At 40.7% G+C, this 19,058-nt stretch overlaps 1 protein-coding gene across 10 annotated transcripts in view; it reads left to right on the top strand.

Moving 5' to 3' along the window:
- The window catches only part of fggy (FGGY carbohydrate kinase domain containing), a 369,292-nt gene that overhangs the window by 31,609 nt on the left and 318,625 nt on the right, over positions 1-19,058 (top strand). For 7 of the 10 annotated variants that reach the window (XM_087990634.1, XM_087990630.1, XM_087990633.1 and 4 more), the window contains exon 2: positions 16,331-16,447. The exons of 2 other annotated variants lie outside the window; for them this stretch is intronic. The gene's annotated coding sequence lies outside the window, so the exon portion shown is untranslated. Of the gene's footprint in view, positions 1-13,773; positions 13,794-16,330; positions 16,448-19,058 lie in introns of those variants that run through there. One more of the 10 variants, XM_087990628.1, reaches the window with a different exon arrangement.

Raw genomic sequence — 19,058 nt, 5'->3', positions numbered from 1 at the left:
ATTTAGCATAGCCAATTCACCTAACCTGCACATCTTTAGACTGGGAGGAAACTGGAGCAAACATGCAGACACGGGGAGAATGTGCAAACTCCACACAGACAGACGCCTGAGGTTGGAATCGAACCCTGGTCCCTGATGGTGTGAGGCTTGAAGTGCTAGCCACTCATCCACCGTGCTGCCTCGTATTTGTGGAGAACTAGCATGGAATTGGTTGCCATCTCCATGAGAACACTTGTGAACTTGTGGTGGCATTTAGTCTAGAAGCAGTATAGTAAGGGAAATTTATGGTTTCTTTATAGTGTCTGTGGAATTTATAATTGCTTCTAAGAAAGTTTGAAAAGGACTTTTAAATGTTTAATGTATAGCAAGTAAACAGGAAAGCTAATAGAATATTTTGTTTTATTGCGAGGGGAATTGAACGCCATAATAGGGAGGTTATGCTTTAGTTATCCAGGGTGTGGATAAGACTGCATCTGGAGTATGTGTACAGTACTGGTCACTGTACTTGGAGGAGGATGTTAATGCATTGGAAGCTGTTCAGAGAAGGTTTACTAGACTCATACCTGGAATGATCAGATTGCCTCACAAGGAAATGATAGAGAGACTTGGCTTGTATCCTCTGGAGTTAGAAAAGTCAGAGGTGATTTAATTAAGACATTTAGGTTCCTGATGGGAGTTGATTGGGTGGATGTGGAAAGGATGTTTCTCTTGGGAGGATTTAGAACTAAGAGTCAAACTTGAACATAATGGGTTACTATTTAAGCAGTGATGAGGAAATGTTTTTTCTTTCAGAGAGTTATGAACCTTTGAAATTCACTTCCTCAAAAAGCAGTGGATGTAGAAACTTTAAATATATTTATGGCAGAGTCAGATAGTTTTTTTTTCAATTACCTAGGGTATGAAATAATGTCAGCCATATGCAGAATTGAGTTTAAATTCAAGTCATGATTTAAAATCAAATCATGATCTATTGAATGGTGGAGCAGGCTCGAAGGACTAAATAGTCTACTCTTGTTCATTGTTTGTATGTTGGAAAAAGTTTGGTTCTGCTGCTGGGTATTTTCCTAGAAGTGGCCAAATCAAGAATTAAGATGTTATTGTTTGTTCGATTGAAAAGAAAATCTAGAAAATAACACCACCAGGAGTGTTATAACCCGAGAGATAGAGAACATGTAGAATTATGCTTTGGTAATGATAATTGTGAAAGCAATTAACAGATAATACACTTGACTTCACTGCATGAATAAAGAGCAGCACAGTGTTGGGGATTGTTTTTGTTTGTCTACAATATATCTTTGTCACATTGACTATTTAACATTCAATTTACCTTTTCATTTGAAATATCATTTGCCTAAATTAATATCATTCATTAATAATTTTCATTGTCAAAAGGAAAAGGAAAGCATACATAAGGTTTAGGAAACTGATGCTCTTGAGGAATACAAAGGAAACAAAAAAAGAACTTAAACAAGAACTTAGGATGGCTAGAATGGGGCACAAAATGTTCTTGGTAAGAAGGATTAAAGAGAATTCCAAAGGAATTTTATACTTAGCCCAGGAGCAAGTATTAAGAACAGGGTAGGTTTGCTCAACGACAGAGACTAGGGAGGTCTAGGTTTGAAGGGTTTTTGATTATAACAAAGAAAAAAGCTTTCAAGTTTAAAAAAAAAACTTGTACAAGAAAGGGGACTGGCCACTTCTCAGAGCTTAGCTTTTCTCTGGTTTGGTCTGGTTTGGTTTGGTTTTAGCAGTCTGGCTGTTCACTGAAAGCAGAGTTTGAAGTGGCTGTACCCAAAGAAGCAGGTCCATGCTGATCCTTCCTCTCTCTGACTCTCTCCTGTAAGACCCTGTGTTTGATTTTACCGTTTTGTGCCCAAGGGTGTTTATGGAGATTGTTGCAAATAGTCGAACAGCATCATTAAGTTGGGATAATCTTTGGGTTTTCAGATAGGTTAGGTTGTTCTGTATTTTGTTCTCTTTTGTTTGTGTTTTATTTGCTAATCTTGCAAATAAATTCTATTTTGTTTAAAATTAAGTGGTTGGGCAAGCTGCATCACTGTTGGAATATTCACTATACACCTGCTTAAAACAGCTAGCAAAGTTATGGTCTGGGCTACTTTCTTGAAATTTTTGAAGGTGTCTAGCCTGGTCCATAAGTGGTGAGGTCCTTAATGAGTACTTTGCATCAGCATTCATTGAGAAGAAGGATATGGATGATAGTAAGATTAGGGAGGGGTATGTTGATATTCCGGACATATTGATATTAAGAAGAAGGAGGTGTTGAGTGTTTTTAAAAACATTAAGGTAGATAAGTCCCCTTGGCCTGATGGGATCTATCCCAGGAAACAAGGGAGTCAAGGGAGGAAATTGCTGGAGCCTTGACAAAAATCTTTGTATCTTCTCGAACCACAGGTAAGGTCCAAGAATACTAGAGAATAGCCAATGTTGTTTCTTTGTTGAAAAAGGTCAACAGGAATAATCCAGGAAATTCTAGGTCTATGAGCCTTACATCAGTTGGAGGGAAATTATTTGAGAAGATTCTTAGGGAATAGATTTACTCACATTTGGAAAAGAATAGGCTTATTCGGGTTAGTCAACATGGCTTATGTGGGGGAAGTATTGTCTTCTAAATTTGACTAAGTTTCTTGAGGAAGTGACGAAGATGATTGATGAGGGTAGGACAGTGCATTTAGTCTACATGGACTTCATAAAAACATTTGCCAAGGACCCTCATGGTAGGCTGGTCCAGAAGATTAAATTGCATGGCTTTGTGGTAGGTTGGCAAATCTGATACAAAATTAGTTTGGTCATAAGAGGTAGAGGGTAGTAGTGGATAATTGTGCGTCTGACTGGAGATCTGTGACCAGTGTTGTTCTACAAGGATCAGTGCTGGGATCTCTGTTGTTTGTAATATTCATAAATGATTTAGATGAAAATATAGGTAGTCTGATTAATAAGTTTGTAAACAGCATGACAATTGATGGAGTTATAGGTAGTGAGGAAGGTTATCATATGATGCAGCAGGAACAAGTCAGTTGGAAAATTGGGTGGAAAATGGCAAATGGAATTAAATTTGGGTATGAGATAATGCATTTTTGGGGGTCAAATGCAATAGGAAAGTATACAGTTCATGGTAGGACATTGAGGAGTATTGATTCAAAGAGGGACCTTGATGTCCAGGTCCACTGCTTCCTGGAAGTGGTAACACAAGTGAATAAGTGGTAAAGAAGCCATATAGCATGCTTGCCTTCATCAGTCAGGGTATTGAATAGTTGGCAAGTCATGCTGCAGATGTATAAGACTTTTGTTAGGTCACATTAAGAGATACGTATACAGTTCTGGTTGTCACACTACAGGAAGGATGTGGAGACTTTGAAAAGGGTGCAAAAGAAATTTACAAATACATTACCTGGATTGGAGTGTATTAGCTATAAGGAGAGGTTGGATAAATTATTGCTTGAGCGTTGGAGGCTGAGGGCTGACCTGATTGAAGTATATAAAATTTGAAAGGCATGAATAGGGTGGATAGTTGGAATTTTTTTCCCAGGGTGTAACTGTGAAATGCTAGGAGGCATAGGTTGAAGGTGAGAAGAGAAAAGTTTAAGGGCAATGTGTAAGGAAATAATTCTGTGCAGACGGTAGAGGTTGCCTGGAATGCACTGCTAGGAGAGGTGGTAGAAGCAGATTTTAAGAGAACAAAGTTTAAGCGGCATTTAGACAGCATATGAACAGGCAGCAATAAAGGGATATAGACCATGTGCAAGTAGGTGGGATTAGTTTATAATGGCATCATGGTTGACACAGACATGGTTGGCCAAAGGGCCTGTTCCTGTGCTATACTATTTTATGTTCTATTGGATCCAAGTTTGTATTAAATTATAGGGCTATAAAAAGTGGAATCTTATTTGTAATGTATTCATTTTGGGGCTGTTTGATAAACTTGGTTATTTTGGTTTATAGTTTCCCCACAAAAATTGTACAGAATTGGCAGAAGAATTGAATAGCTTTTGCATCGGTCTTCATTAGACAGGATACAAGTAACGTTCCAGAAATAACTGTAATCAGGAATTGAAAGGGAAGGAGGAACTCGAAAATTACAATTAGCGGGAAGTAGTACTGAGTAAATTGTTGGAACTAAGAGTTTACAAGTGCCCAGATTCTGCTGGATTTCATCCAAATATCTTACCCAATGAAGTAGTTGATGCATTGATTTTAATTTACCTAAACTCCAATAAATTTATTAAACATAATTTTGCTTTGACAAAACAATGTTGACTCTGCCTGATTACCATGAACTTATGCAACTGCCTTGTTACATCGTCTTTAATGATAGCTTTGAACATTCTCCTTATAACAGATGATCATCTAACTGGCTTATAGTTTCCTGCTTTCTGCCTCCCTCCCTTCTTTGAATAAAGAAGTTACAGTAGCTATTTTCCAATCTGAAGGAACCTTATATTGGAATTGAAGATCTAAGGGAAGGGAGGAAGAGAGGGAAACAGAAACTCTGTTCCTTGAAGAATTGATCTAATACCTGAAATATGAGAGGATGAAAAGCAAAAAGAAGTTGAAAAGAATTTGTGTTTTGAATAAAGAGTATCTTGCTTCCTTACTGGAAAATCATCATGACTTGAACAAAGTCCTTAAAGCAACTGAAGGGGATTTTACTTGATGGAAGAATGAATTGCTTACATAAAAGGAATTGATATTAAATCTGAATATCCTTGGAAAGAAACCTGAAGGATTAAATCATAGAACATAGCTCAGGACAGCATAATATAGGCTGAACCTTTATCCTACTCTAAGATCAAACTAACCTACATACCCTTCAATTTACTATCATCAATGTGCCTATCCAAGAGTTGCTTAGATGTCCCTAATGTATCTGCCTCTACTACCATCACTGGTAGTTCATTTCATGCACCCACCACTCAGTACAGAATTGACCTTTGACATCCCCCCTAAACCTTCCTCCAGTCACCTTAAAATTACGCTCCTTCATGATAGCCATTTCTGCCCTGGGAAAAAGTCTCTGACTATCCACTCTATGCCTCTCATCGTCTTGTGCACCTCTATCAAGTCGCCTCTCACCTTTCTTTGCTCCAGTGAGAAAACCCTTATCTCCTGCAACCTTTCTTCAGAAGACATGCCCTCCAGTCCAGGCAGCATCCTGGTAAATCTCCCCTGCATCCTCTCTAAAGCTTCCACATTCTTCCTATAATGAGGTGATCAGGACTGAACACAATATTCTTTGGCAAATAGAGTTAAAGAGAATACAAAGGGTTTTTACAAATACGTTAAGGACAAAAGGGTAACTAGGGAGAGAATAGAGCCCCTCAAAGATCAGCAAGGCGGCCTTTGTGTGGAGTCACAGAAAATGGGGAGATACTAAATGAGTATTTTGCATCAGTATTTACTGTGGAAAAGGATATGGAAGATATAGAATGTAGTGAAATAAATGGTGACACCTTGCAAAATATCTATATAACAGAGGAGGAAGTGCTGGATGTCTTGAAACGGGTAAAGGTGGATAAATCCCCAGGACCTGATCAGGTGTACCTTAGAACTCTGTGGGAAGCTAAAGAAGTGATTGCTAAGATATTTCTATCTTAGCCTCTTGCTAAGATATTTGAATCATCGATTGTCACAGTTGAGGTGCTGGAAAACTGCAGGTTGGCTAACATGGTCCCACTATTTAAGAAGGGTGGTAAGGACAAGTCAGGGAACTATAGACCAGTGAGCCTGACGTCGGTGGTGGGCAAGGTTTGGAGGGAATCCTGAGAGACAGGATGTGCATGCATTTGGAAAGGCAAGGACTGATTAGGGATAGTCAACATGGCTTTGTGAGTGGGAAATCATGTTTCACAAATTTGATTGAGTTTTTTGAAGAAGTAACAAAGAAGATTGATGAGGGCAGAGTGGGAGATGGGATCTATATGGACATCAATAAGGCAAGCAACAAGGTTCCCCATGGGAGACTGGTTAGCAAGGTTAGATCTCATGGAATACAGGGAAAACTAGCCATTTGGATACAGAATTGGCTCAAAGGTAGAGGACAGAGGGTGGTGGTGGAGGGTTGCTTTTCAGACTGGAGGCCTGTGACCAGTGGAGTGCCACAAGGGTCGGTGCTGGATCCTCTACTTTTTGTCATTTACATAAATGATTTGGATGTGAGCATAAGAGGTACAGTTAGTAACTTTGCAGATGACACCAAAATTGGAGGTGTCATGGACAGCGAAGAAGGTTACCTCAGATTACGACGGGATCTTGATCAGGTGGGCCAAGGGGCTGAGAAGTGGCAGATGGAGTTTAATTCAGATAAATGCGAGGTGCTACATTTTGGGAAAGCAAATCTTAGCAGGACTTATACACTTAATGGTAAGGTCCTAGGGAGTGTTGCTGAACAAAGAGACTTTGGAGTACAGGTTCATAGCTTCTTGAAAGTGGAGTCGCAGATAGTGAAGAAGGCGTTTGGTATGCTTTCTTTTATTGGTCAGAATATTGAGTACAGGAGTTGGGAGGTCATGTTACGGCTGTACAGGACATTTGTGAGGCCACTGTTGGAATATTGCATGTAATTCTGGTCTCCTTCCTATCGGAAAGATGTTGTGAAACTTGAAAGGGTTCAGAAAAGATTTACAGGGATGTTGCCAGGGTTGGAGGATTTGAGCTATGGGGAGAGGCTGAACAGGCTGGGGCTGTTTTCCCTGGAGCGTCGGAGGCTTTGGGGTGACCTTATAGAGGTTTACAAAATTATGAGGGGCATGGATAGGATAAATAGACAACGTCTTTTCCCTGGGGTTGGGGAGTCCAGAACTAGAAGGCAGAGGTTTTGGGTGAGAGGGGAAAGATATAAAAGAGACCTAAGGGGCAACTCTTTCACACAGAGGGTGGTACGGGTAAGGAATGAGCTGCCAGAGGAAGTGGTGGAGGCTGGTACAATTGCAACATTTAAGAGGCATTTGGATGGGTATATGAATAGGAAGGGTTTGGAGGGATATGGGCCGGGTGCTGGCAGGTGGGACTTGATTGGGTTGGGATATCTGGTCAGCATGGACAGGTTGGACTGAATGGTCTGTTTCCATGCTGTACATGACTCTCAGTGTGGAATAACTAAGGCTCTGTAGAGCTTCAGCACAACTTGGCTGCTCTTAAAGTCAATCCCCCTGCTAATGAAAGCCAACACACCATACGCCTTCCTAATAACTCTATCAACTTGACTGGCAACTTTGATAGATCTTTTGGCATGGACCCCAAGATCCATATGTTCCTCCACACTGCCAAGAATCCTGCCTTTAACCCTGTGATCTGCATTCAAATTTGACCATCCAAAATGATTCACTTCATACTTTTCCAGGTTGAACTTCATCTGCCACTTTTCAGCCCAGCTCTGCATACTATCAATGTCCTGTTGCAATCTGCAACAGCCCTCCACACTATTCACAACTGCACCAACCTTTGTGTCATCAGCCAACTTACTAACCCACCCTTCCACATCCTCATCCAAGCCACTTCGAGAAATCACAAAGGGCAGAGGTCCCAGAACAGATGCCTGCGAAAAACTACCAGTCACCGAGCTCCAGACTGAATACTTTCCATCCATTACCACTCTCTGTCTTCTATGGTTCAGCCAATTCTGTCTCCAGACAGCTAAATTCCCCTATATCACATGCCTCCTTACTTTCTGAATGAGCCTACCAAGGGAACCTTATCAAAGGCCTTGCTAAAATCCATGTACTCCACATTCACTATTCTACCTTCATCAATGTGGTTTGTCACATCCTCAAATAATTCAGTGAGGCTTGTGAAACATGACCTGTCCCTCACAAAGCCATACTGACCATCTCTAATCAAACTAATAGTTTCCAAGTAACCATTAAACCTGTTTTCTAATAATTTGCCGATCACAGATGTAAGACTGACTGGTCCGCAATTCCTAGGGTTATCCCTTTTCCTTTTCTTGATCAAAGGATTAACACTTGCCACCGTCCAATCATCTGGCACTACTCCATTGGACATTGAGGACGCAAAGATCATCATTAAAAACCCAGCAATCTCTTCCCTTGCTTCCTGTAGTAATCTTAGGAATATCCTGTCTGGCCCAGCAGACTTATCTATCCTTGTGTTTTCCAAAATTTCCAGCACATCTTCCTTCTTCACATCAACCTGTACAAGCATATCAGCCTGTTTCATGCTGTCCCTACAAATGACAAGGTCCCTCTCAGTACTGAATAGTGAAGCAAAGTATTCATTCAGGACCTCCCCTACATCCTCCAACTCCAGGCACAAGTTCCCTCCACTATCTCTGATTGGCCTTACCCTCACTCTGGCCATCCTCTTGTTTCTCACATAAGTGTAGAATGCCTCGGGGTTTTCCTTAATCCTACCCGCTGAAGCTTTTTCATGACTTCTTCTAGCTCTCCTTAGTCCATTCTTCACTTCCTTCCTGGCTGCCTTGTAATCTTCTAGAGCCTTGCCTGATCCTTGCCTTCTCAACTTTAAGTAAGCTTCCTTCTTCCTCTTGACTAGATGATTTACATCCCTTGTCACCCAAGATTCCTTTGCCCTATCGACAAATGAACTTAAAAGTTAAAAATGATCCCGAATTTAAACACAATGAGGTGAATTCCATTGTTATGAAGAGCAACTCAATTTCTTGGCTGGTACAAACTAGTCTAAGACTTGGACATTAAAAAGCTTGCAAATCTGGGATAAAATGAAGATCAGGTGTTAAAACCTCAACAAAGTGATTCACAGTCTATTTTAAAAAATGAAAATCCTGCTGAGAATTTAATATCTTGCATTAAAAAAGATCAAAGAGGGTTGCTGAATGCAGAGGGTAAGAAAGAAACTACATTGAAAGATTTCTCTTTTGATTCCAATTCATAGGTATCAGTACTCAAATGGCTGCTAGTGATCAGTAATGCAGAGGTAGAAAAGTACACTAAGGAAACTTTGTGACTTTTCAAAACTACCTTTGCAATGTGCAATTGACTTTAAGGTTGTTTGAAATGACTTGTAAGTGATTGCAACAACTGTAAAGGGATCTGTTAAACCTTACTTTGATAATAAGGTGCAAGGCAGAAAGTTTAGAATTTCTGCTGGATGTTTATTCGCATCAGTTTTTGCTGTGGAGAAAGAAATGGTGGCCAGAGAATGCAGAGAAATACATTTTGATATTTTAAAAGCAATTCATATTACAGAAGAGGAAGTTCAGGACATTTTAGAGAATACAAATGTGGATAAATCTCAGGGAACTCATCTAATGTATTCCAGAATGTTGTGGGAAGGGAGAAAATTGAAAGACTTCTTGCAGAAATATTTGCACCATCTATAACCACAGTGAAGTGCCTGATGACTCGAGCTAATGTTATACCTTTGTTTAAGAAAGATTGTAAGAAGAAACAGGGAACTTTAGATTTGTGAGTCTGACTTCAATAGTGGGTAAATTGTTGGAGGTGATTATAAAAGAGAAGATTTATGGATATTTAGAGAGGCAAAAATATATTAGGGATAGTCAGCATGGTTTTGTGTCTCTCAAACTTGATTGAGTTTTTTGAGGAAGTTACCAAAAAGATTGATGAGGGCAAAATGTTAGACATTGTTTACTTGGACTTTAATAAAGCTTTTGACAATGTCCTCTTTTATTTGTCATCTAAATAAGTGATTTGGATGAGAATATAGAAGGTATGGTTAGTTAGTTTGTGGACGACACCAAAATTGGTGGTATAGTGGACAGTGAAGAAGGTTTTCTATGATTACAAAGTGATCTTGATCAAATGCGTCAATGGGCTAAAAAATGACAGATGGAATTCAATCTAGGTAAATGCGAGGTATTGCATTTTCGTACAACAAATGACGGTAGGGCTTATACAATCAGTGGTTGAGCCTTGGGCAGTGTTGTAGAACAGAGGGACCCAGGCATGTAGGACGAGTTTAATTGGGATTATGTTCAGCATGGACGAGTTAGACTGAAAGGTCTGTTTCCATGCTGTATGACTCTAGCCGAACTGTGAACTTGGTGGGTCAATTGAAAATTAACTCTGGAAAGCAATACCTCAGGACTGTTATGAGAAAAGGGAGAGAGGGCTCATAGAAATGATAATTGTATCCATAATAAAATTAAAGAAGTTGTGCGCTAGGACACCTGGCCCACATTATGTAAATTAAGAATAGCATATTGTGGAACGATATAGCTCCATAGTGCCATGCACGCTGAATAGTGTGTAACATGTATCTTCATTGACTAAAGTATAATTTACCTTTTAATTTGAAGTATCATATATCTGTTAATTCATGTTTAATTGGCATTGATTCCAAGTTACGTTAAAAACGTGGTATATTTTTGGTAATATTTTTCACTTGGGAGTTGTTTGATAAATTTAAGTATTTTGGTTTATGGTTTCCCTGTTGGAATTGAAGTAGACTCAGCCATGAGACAGGGTCTGTTAGTTAATGTCTCAGCTTCTATTACAACAAATACAGGAAGCACCTAATTTCTGAGTACTGCAGTTAACTTTCAGACGATGGTATGAACCCAGCTTGGTGCCATGCTGACTCAGACTGCTGCCATCATGGCTGTGGACACCAGTAGTCAAATGGGCTTTCAGGAACTCAAAATTGCCTTATATCCTGCTATCCAGTAGATGAGTAGTATGGCTGAGGTTAAATGCCAGGGAGTGGCAGAGGTAATACTGTGCATTAACATATTATCTTTCATCAGTACTTCCACTTCCACCATTGCCAATCTGTTGTGTCCTTTCCACAATCAAAATGGTTACAGTACAAAGTAGGCTAATCAGTCCATTATTGAAAAGTATGGTGCTGGAAAAAGCACAGGAATTGCCTGAAGTGTTGATTCTCCTCCTCAGATGCTGCCTGACTGGCTGTGCGTTTTCCAGAGCCACTCTTTTTGACTCTGGCTTTCCAGCATCTGCAGTCCTCACTTTCTTCTAATCAGTCCATTGTGTCCATTCTGGGTTTTTGTGTGAGCAATGTAGTCCTACTCCCCTGATTTTTTTTTCCATAAGTCCTACAAGTCTTTTGATCCAGTTTTGTTTTGGATAGTCCGAGACTGGATGAACCCTGACAGATCAATGTCAGGAGCATCCCAGACGTTCCAGTGCAGTGACAACATGGCAATCATCCGTCGGACATTTAAACAGTCTGGTATCCTCCAAAACAGGCTCCAAATTATAGTTACAGCTAGAGACTTGGGAGGATTCTGACTCACTCACCTAGATAGTTACATAGAAAGGTTGGAGGATTAAAACCTGGTCAATTTCCTGGGTGACTATAAAAGTGCCTCCCTCAAACTCCTGTCTAGACTCCTCAGTCACATAAACTAATCCTGTTATGATCAGTTCCTAGGTTATTGCTGCAGCTCCTAAGTGCAACCCCGCCCCCCACCACCACCACCCACATCCCCCACACTCTCAGCTTCAGTTAGTCACAGCAAGGATCCTTTCCCTTGTGGACATCTTTCTCTGAGCCCCAAATGAAGTTATGTTTAACATAAGCAGACTTTCCTGAACAAACAAAAGATGAGTTTATTAATTACTGAACACAAAAAAATGTAATAAACACAACACACACACAGAAACATTAGAAATAAGAGGTGTGCCCTAAAAGGATAAAAGGCCAAATAACAAGATATGGATCAGTCTCTGAATTGTTCATGAAGAGCAGATAGTTAAACATTGTGGCTTTTGCAGTGGGTGTTGCAGATAGCATTGACATTTCTTGTCGAAGGGACAAATGAGATTCTTGGCTTTTAGGCTAATTTAAATGCCTTTGTCCTGATTCCTTTCAATATTTACTTTATTGGCAGCACTCAGTATAAGGATAAGCTTTGTTCTTAACTTTATCTGCAGTCAGAGGTGTCTAAATGTCTGATGCAGTGTTGTGAGCCTCACTGCACACTAGTCACACACTGGGACATCAGGCCACTATGCACAGACCAGGTTTGAAGTTCACTTTTGATCCCTGTCCATGTGCATTCTGAAAAAAGGGAAATGCACAAACATGTCTCTCACTCAGACTACTGTCTATGTTCACATGTTCACAGTTTGAAATATGCCTGTGGGATTACAAACTCAGTTTTACAAGTGCATTTGCTCCATTTGAAATGCCTTTAACATCTTACCACATGTGACCTTCCAGAGTCTGACTCTCCAGATGGCCACTGAATATACATATGCAGTCAACTTTTGGCTGTATGTCCCTTTTGAAAGAAAATCTTTTAATAAAGCTTGATACATCAAGGAGGTGATTTTACTTTCTGATCTGTAGTCATGAGAATCTCCATTCTGTCCACCATCCACCATCGATCCCACCCCATTTCCAGACACACAGCACCCTGCCCCATTCTCTACATTCATTTGTTCCACCCCACACCAGACACCTGACCCCCCTGCTGAAAACCCCAGTCACCAGATTACTCTAGCACTTCACTCACGTGCTACCTTACCCCTCAACAATGTGCCACCCAACCCCCTCATCCCCTGTCACCATACCCCCTTCCTTATATATTTATTTGATTTTCTTCTAGCAGCTAGTCATAGAGATTTTAGGACCTTTAAATTTTGTTTATTTATTTGGGTATGGTAAGGACTGCTTTGAAAAGGTGGTCTTCAATGATGCTTCTACACTGGGCTCTGACAGGATGGCTGCAGTGCCTGAGTTGGGACAGATCTTTCATTAAAAACTGTCAGGAGGCAAATAGGTAACATTTTGTCTGATATAGGTTGGAAATGGGGATTCCAACTCAGATCAGAGAACGTTTGCCTTTCAGCTAGTACAGTTGCAACATTTGAAAGGCATCTGGATAGGTATATGAATAGGAAGGATTTGGAGGGATATGGGCCGGGTGCTGGCAGGTGGGACAAGATTGGATTGGGACAGCTGGTCGGCATGGATGAGTTGGACTGAATGCTGTTTCCATGCTGTACATCTCTATGACTGTATTTCAGTTAATAATCTAACACAATGAAAATAGTGCAATGTTACAAATTGTAGGCAAAAGGAATAGTTAATCATTCATGTAATTGACTTACCTTGGAAAGCACAAGCTACAGGCTGAGAAAAAAGACAGATAGATGAATTCAAACTGCAAATTTGTATACCCAAGTCATTACATAATTTTGTTCAAGTGATAGACTTTCTGCAGGTCATGAAGTTAATCATTTATCTCGTCCCAAGATGGTTGGTTGCTGTGGGAGTGAACTCAAAAGAGCAGCAGGCTTGGAGACCTTATGATGGAACAGTTTCCAATTATTAAAGCATGTGTGTGCTTCCATTTCTCATGCTGCTGTATTTCTCTGCAGATAGTACTTAAAAGATTAACCAGAAACCAGTATGGCCGCTCCGTATTATCTGATTCCATAAATCCCTTTTTCCACTTTTCCAAATGTTTGGCTAAGTTGGTTAAGTTACTTCTTCAGCAGCGTCTTCCAAATAAGTGACTTCTAACTATTTAGACGGAAAGGGCAACAGACTCATCGGAATCTTCAAATTCACATCTTCCTGACTTGGAACTGTATTATCAGTTTCTTCACTGTTGTTGGATCAAAATCCTTGAACTGTTCCTAAAAAAAAGAACTGTGAATGCTGAAAATCATAAACAAAGAAGAGATATCATTGGATCCAAAACACTAACTCTGATTTCTCTCCACAGGTGCTGCCAGACCTGCTGAGATTTTCCAGCAATTTCTGTTTTGTCTCTGTTCCTAAAAGGACTGTTGGTGTACCTACAACTCAAGGACTGGATGTAGGTTTGCTCGTTGAGCTGGAAGGTTCGTTGTCAGATGTTTTGTTACCATACTAGGCAACATCATCAGTGAGCCTCTGGATGGAGCGCTGGTGGCATGGCCCGCTTTCTATTTATGTGTTTAGGTTTCCTTGGGTTGGTGATGTTATTTCCTGTGATTACATCATTTCTGGTTCCTTTTCTCAGGGGGTGGTAAATGGGATCCAAATCAATGTGTTTGTTGATAGAGTCCTGAAGAAGGGCCTGTGCCCGAAACGTCGAATCTCCTGTTCCCTGGATGCTGCCTGACCTGCTGTGCTGTTCCAGCAATAAAGTTTCAACTTCCGGTTGGAATGCCCCGCTTCTAGGAATCCTCATGCATGTCTCTGTTTGGCTTGTCCGAGGATGGATGTGTTGTCCCAGTCGAAATGGTGTCCTTCCTCATCTGTATGTAAAGTTACTAGTGAGAGTGGATCATGTCTTTTTGTGGCTAGTTGATGTTCATGTACCCTGGTGGCTAGGTTTCTGCCTGTTAGTCCAATGTACTATTCTTGCAAGGTATTTTGTAAATGACATCAGTTGCCTGCAGAGTCTTTCAAATTCATTAGCTGCTGATTTAGTGTGTTGCTGGTAAACTACATTGAGAAAGCCAACGCACTACTTGCAGATACCAACACTTACCAACAAGTGGCGATAGACCCGACTCCACAACTGGAGAACCAAATCACAGCCTTAGTCAAAAACACTTCAGAAATCTGGAGAAATAAATAAGACCGACTTCCAGAAAATGAAACCAGATGGATCCAACACACCATGCTTCTACGGATTACCCAAAATTCACAAACCAGGAGCCCTCCTCAGACCCATAGTCTTGCTACCTAGAACAGCAACTTACAGATTGGTTCAGGTGCTACACCAAAGACTAAAACTTAAGTAATAAACTAAAGACTTAGTAGAAGACTCATGCCACTCCATCTACTCGACCCAAGAATTCCTGAAGACCATCAAAGACATCAAGATAGTAGAGGATGAAATAATGTCTCCTTTGACATAACAGCCCTGTTCACATCCATCAACATCAACCTGACCAAGGAAACACTGACTACATGATTAGAAGAACCAAAAGACACATACACCAAACACCACTAACTTCATCAGCAAAGATAATATTATAAAACCAGTGGACCTATGCCTTACCACACACTTCACCTTCAACAACAAAACCTACAGACAAATCAACGAACAGCCGTGGGATCTCTGATATCAGGGTTCTTAGCAGAGGCAATAATGCAGAGATTCAAACAAACAGCTCTGCCAACCATCCAACCCAAACTTTGGATCTGCTATGTGGATGACACCTTCATCATCACTAAACAAAACAAATTAGAGAAAACCTTCAAGAGCATCCCTTACTGGCATAAAATGCACTGAAGAGGAGGAAAACAACAACAAACTGCCATTCCTAGATGTCGCAGTAGAGCAAACAGCCAACGCAAAACTTCAAACCAGCGTCTGCAGAAAAACAACACATGCAGACCAAATACTGAACTGCAGAAGCAACCATCCCAACACCCACAAATAATGCTGCATTAGAACAATATTTCAATGAGCCAACACACACTGCAGTACAGAGGAACTACGCAGAGCAGAGGAAAATCACCTGTACAGTGTATTCAAAAAGAACGGGTACCCAATGAACTCAGATTTCTCAGCAACAAACACCAAAAAACAGACAAAACCTGTCCAGAAACCCTAGCCACTCTCCCCTACATCATCTCAGAAATGACCACCAGACTACTCAGACCCCTTGGCATCATGGTAGCCCACAAACCCACCAACACACTAAAACAGCAGTTAATAAGCTTGAAAGACCCTATACAGACAACAAACAAAACTAATGTCATTTGCAAAATACCTTGCAAGAACTGTAACAAACACTACATTAGACAAACAGGCAAAAAATTAGCCACCAGGATACATGAACATCAACTAGCCACTAAAAGACATGACCCACTCTCACTAGTAACTTTACATACAGATGAGGAAGGACACTTTGACTGGGACAAAACTTCCATCCTAGAATAAGCCAAACAAAGACATGCATGAGAATTCCTAGAAGCATGACATTCCAACTGGAACTTTATCAACAAACACATTGATTTGGATCCCATTTACCACTCCCCTGAGAAAAAGAACCGGTAATGACATCACCACAATAAATGTCGTCACCACAGGAAGTGACATCACCATGGGAAATTACATCACCAACCCAAGGAAACCTAAACACATGAATAGAAAGCAGGCCATGCCACCAGCACTTCATCCAGAGGTTCACTGATGATGTTACCTAGTATGGTGATGAAATGAACCTTCCAGTTCAGCGAGCAAACCGACATCCAGAACCTCAACCTGAGCTACAAATCTTCTCAAAACCCATTAACCCAATGACTGTAGTAGTACAAAAGAGCAGCTCACCACTACCTTGTCAAGGACAGTTAGGTATTGGCAAGAAAAGCTGGCTTAGGTAATGACATCCATATCCCATGAACAAATAAAGAAATAACTTGGGCTTTTGTTTTATAGATATTTACCCTGAGCTTTTGAGAAATTTAAGTCAAGAAATTACTTTTCGCTGGTTTTGGGGGTTGGTAGTGGCACCTCTAATCTGGACCTCGCGAAGAAAGTGAATCCACAGATAAGGTTTGATGCGACCAATCCTTTGAATCATTTTAATATCCATTTTTAAAAGAAGTGTTAGTCCCGAGAGATTCCACATTAGTTATAGTTTATACTTTATAAAGTTATGAATATGACAAGCCTTTTCTGGGCATGACTTTCTCTGAAATGCCTAGGGGAGTAAGGTTTTCTGTTGAGAATCCTCCTTTGTTTGGAAAAAGCTTCTCTCTTCTGTATCTTGTTCCACGTGCATTTCATGGTGAAGTCCAAGAGAAGGACTTCAATGTACAGGTAGACTGTAAAGTGAGATTGGTAGTGGACCTCATGAATATGAATTCATGGAATGTCAATGAGATAGTGTTTTGGAGCAGCTTGTGGTTCAGCCCACGTAGGAACGGGAAATTCTGGATGTGATGTGATGATGTGTAATATGGCAGACTTGTTTAGGGAGCTTAAGATGAAGGAACCCTGAGGGGGCAATGACCATAATATATTCAAATTCACTGTGCATTTTGAGATGGAGTAGCTGGAATCAGATGTAACGGTAGTACAGTTGAGTAAAGGTAACTGCAAAAATATGAGGTTGAGCTGATTGAAAGGGGAAAGTGAGGACTGTAGCTGCTGGAGATCAGAGTCGAGAGTGGGGTGCTGGAAAAGCACAGCAGGTCAGGCAGCATCCAAGGAGCGGGAGGATCGACGTTTTGGGCAAGAGCCTTTCATCAGGAAGCGGGTGGATCAGCAATAGCAGTAGTTTCTAAGGGTAATTTGGGAAGCGCAACAGAAATTCATCCCAAAGAAGAAGAAACATACTGAGGGGAGGACAAGGCAACCATGGCTGACAAGTAAAGTCAGGGATAGCATAAAAGCAAAGAAAAAACAATCAAAGTAGTGAAGATTCATGGCAAGCCAGAAAAATTGGAAGCTTTAAAAAAACCAGCAGAGGAGAATTTGAAAAGTAATAAGGGGTCAGAAGATGAAATATGAGAGTAAGCTAGCTAGTAATATAAAAAGATTGCAAGAGTTCTTTAGATATACAAAAGGTAGAAGAGAAGCAAGAGTGGTCATCAGTTTTCAGAGTGGAACACATCAGCAACATACCAGGACTTCAAGACAGTCAGGGCAGAGGTGAGTGTAGTGACCATCATTAAGGAGAGGGTGCTGGGGAAACTGAAAGGTCTCATGGTGAATAAATCACCTGTACCAGATGGACTGTACCGCAAAGTTTTGAAGGAGATAGCTCAGGAGATTGTAGAAGCATTGTTGGTGATCTTTCAGGAATCATTGGAGTCAGGACAGGTGACGGAGGACTGGAAAATGATTAAGGTATTACCCCTGTTTAAGAAGGGAGGGAGGCAGAAGACAGGAAACACTTAGCCAGTTAGTTTAACCTTGATCATTGATAAGATTTTAGAGTCTAGTATTAAGGATGAGATTGCAGAGTACTTGGAATTGCATTGTAAAATAAGGCTGAGTCGGCATGGATTCTTCAAGGCGAAGCTATGCCTGACAAATGTATTAGAATTCTTTGAGGAGATAATGAGCAAGTCAGACAAGTTAGTGGACATGATTTATTTGGATTTCCAGAAAACCTTTGACAAAATGCCACACACAAGACTATTAGATAACATAAGAGCCCATAGTGTTAGGGTCAACGTATTGACATGGATTGAGGATTGGCTGACTGAAAGAAAGCAGAGAGTAGTGATAAAGGGATCATTTCAGGATGGTAACCAGTGACTAGTGGAGTTCTACAGGGCTGGAAAATGTGTTGCTGGAAAAGCGCAGCAGGTCAGGCAGCATCCAAGGAGCAGGAGAATCGACGTTTCGGGCATAAGCCCTTCTTCAGGAGTTCTACAGGGGTCAGTGTTACACATTAAGGATCTGGACTAAGGAACTGAGGGCATTGTTGCTAAGTTTGCAGATGACATAAAGATAGCTGGAGGGCAGGTAGTGTTAAGGAAGCAAGGAAGCTGTAGAAGGACTTGAACAGACTAGGAGAGTGGACAAAGAAGTCCCAGATGGAATACAATGTGGGAAAGTGTGTGGTTATTCATTTTTGTCGGAAGAATAGAGGTATAGACTATTTTCTATTTGTGGAAAGGCTTCTGAAATCAGAAACACAAAAGCGACTTAGGACTCCAAGTTCAGAATGCTTTTAATGTTAACCTGCAGGTTCATTTTACAGTTAGGAAGGCAAACAGAATGTTAGCATTCATTTCATGAGGGCTAGAATACAAGAAGGGCTTGTCATAAGAGGAACGGTTGAGGACTCTTGGTCTGTACTCGAAGGATAAAAGGGAATCTCATTGAAACTTACAGAATAGTGAAATATCTGGATAGAGTGGATGTGGTGACAATATTTCTGGAGTAGGAGAGAGGGCATAACCCTCAGAGTGAAGGAACGGCTCTTTAGAACTGCGATGAAGGGAAATTTCTTTAGGCAGAGGGTGGTTAATCCATGGAACTTATTGCCTTGGAAGGCTGTGGAGGCCAAGTCATTGATTGTCTTTAAGACAGAGGTAGAAAGGGTCTTGATTAGAAGAGGATCAAGGATTAGGGGTAAAGGCAAGAGAATGAGGTTGAGAAGGGCCGAGTATCTTAATTCTGCTCCTATAACTTATGGTTTTATCTTATC

The sequence above is a fragment of the Chiloscyllium plagiosum genome, unplaced genomic scaffold (assembly GCF_037043375.1).
Source record: "Chiloscyllium plagiosum isolate Xiang-an unplaced genomic scaffold, Cpla_swu_hap1 HiC_scaffold_9, whole genome shotgun sequence".
NCBI lineage: Eukaryota > Metazoa > Chordata > Chondrichthyes > Orectolobiformes > Hemiscylliidae > Chiloscyllium > Chiloscyllium plagiosum.
The sequence above is the reverse complement of the archived record's forward strand: the minus strand, read 5'-3'. Positions and strand labels throughout refer to the sequence as shown.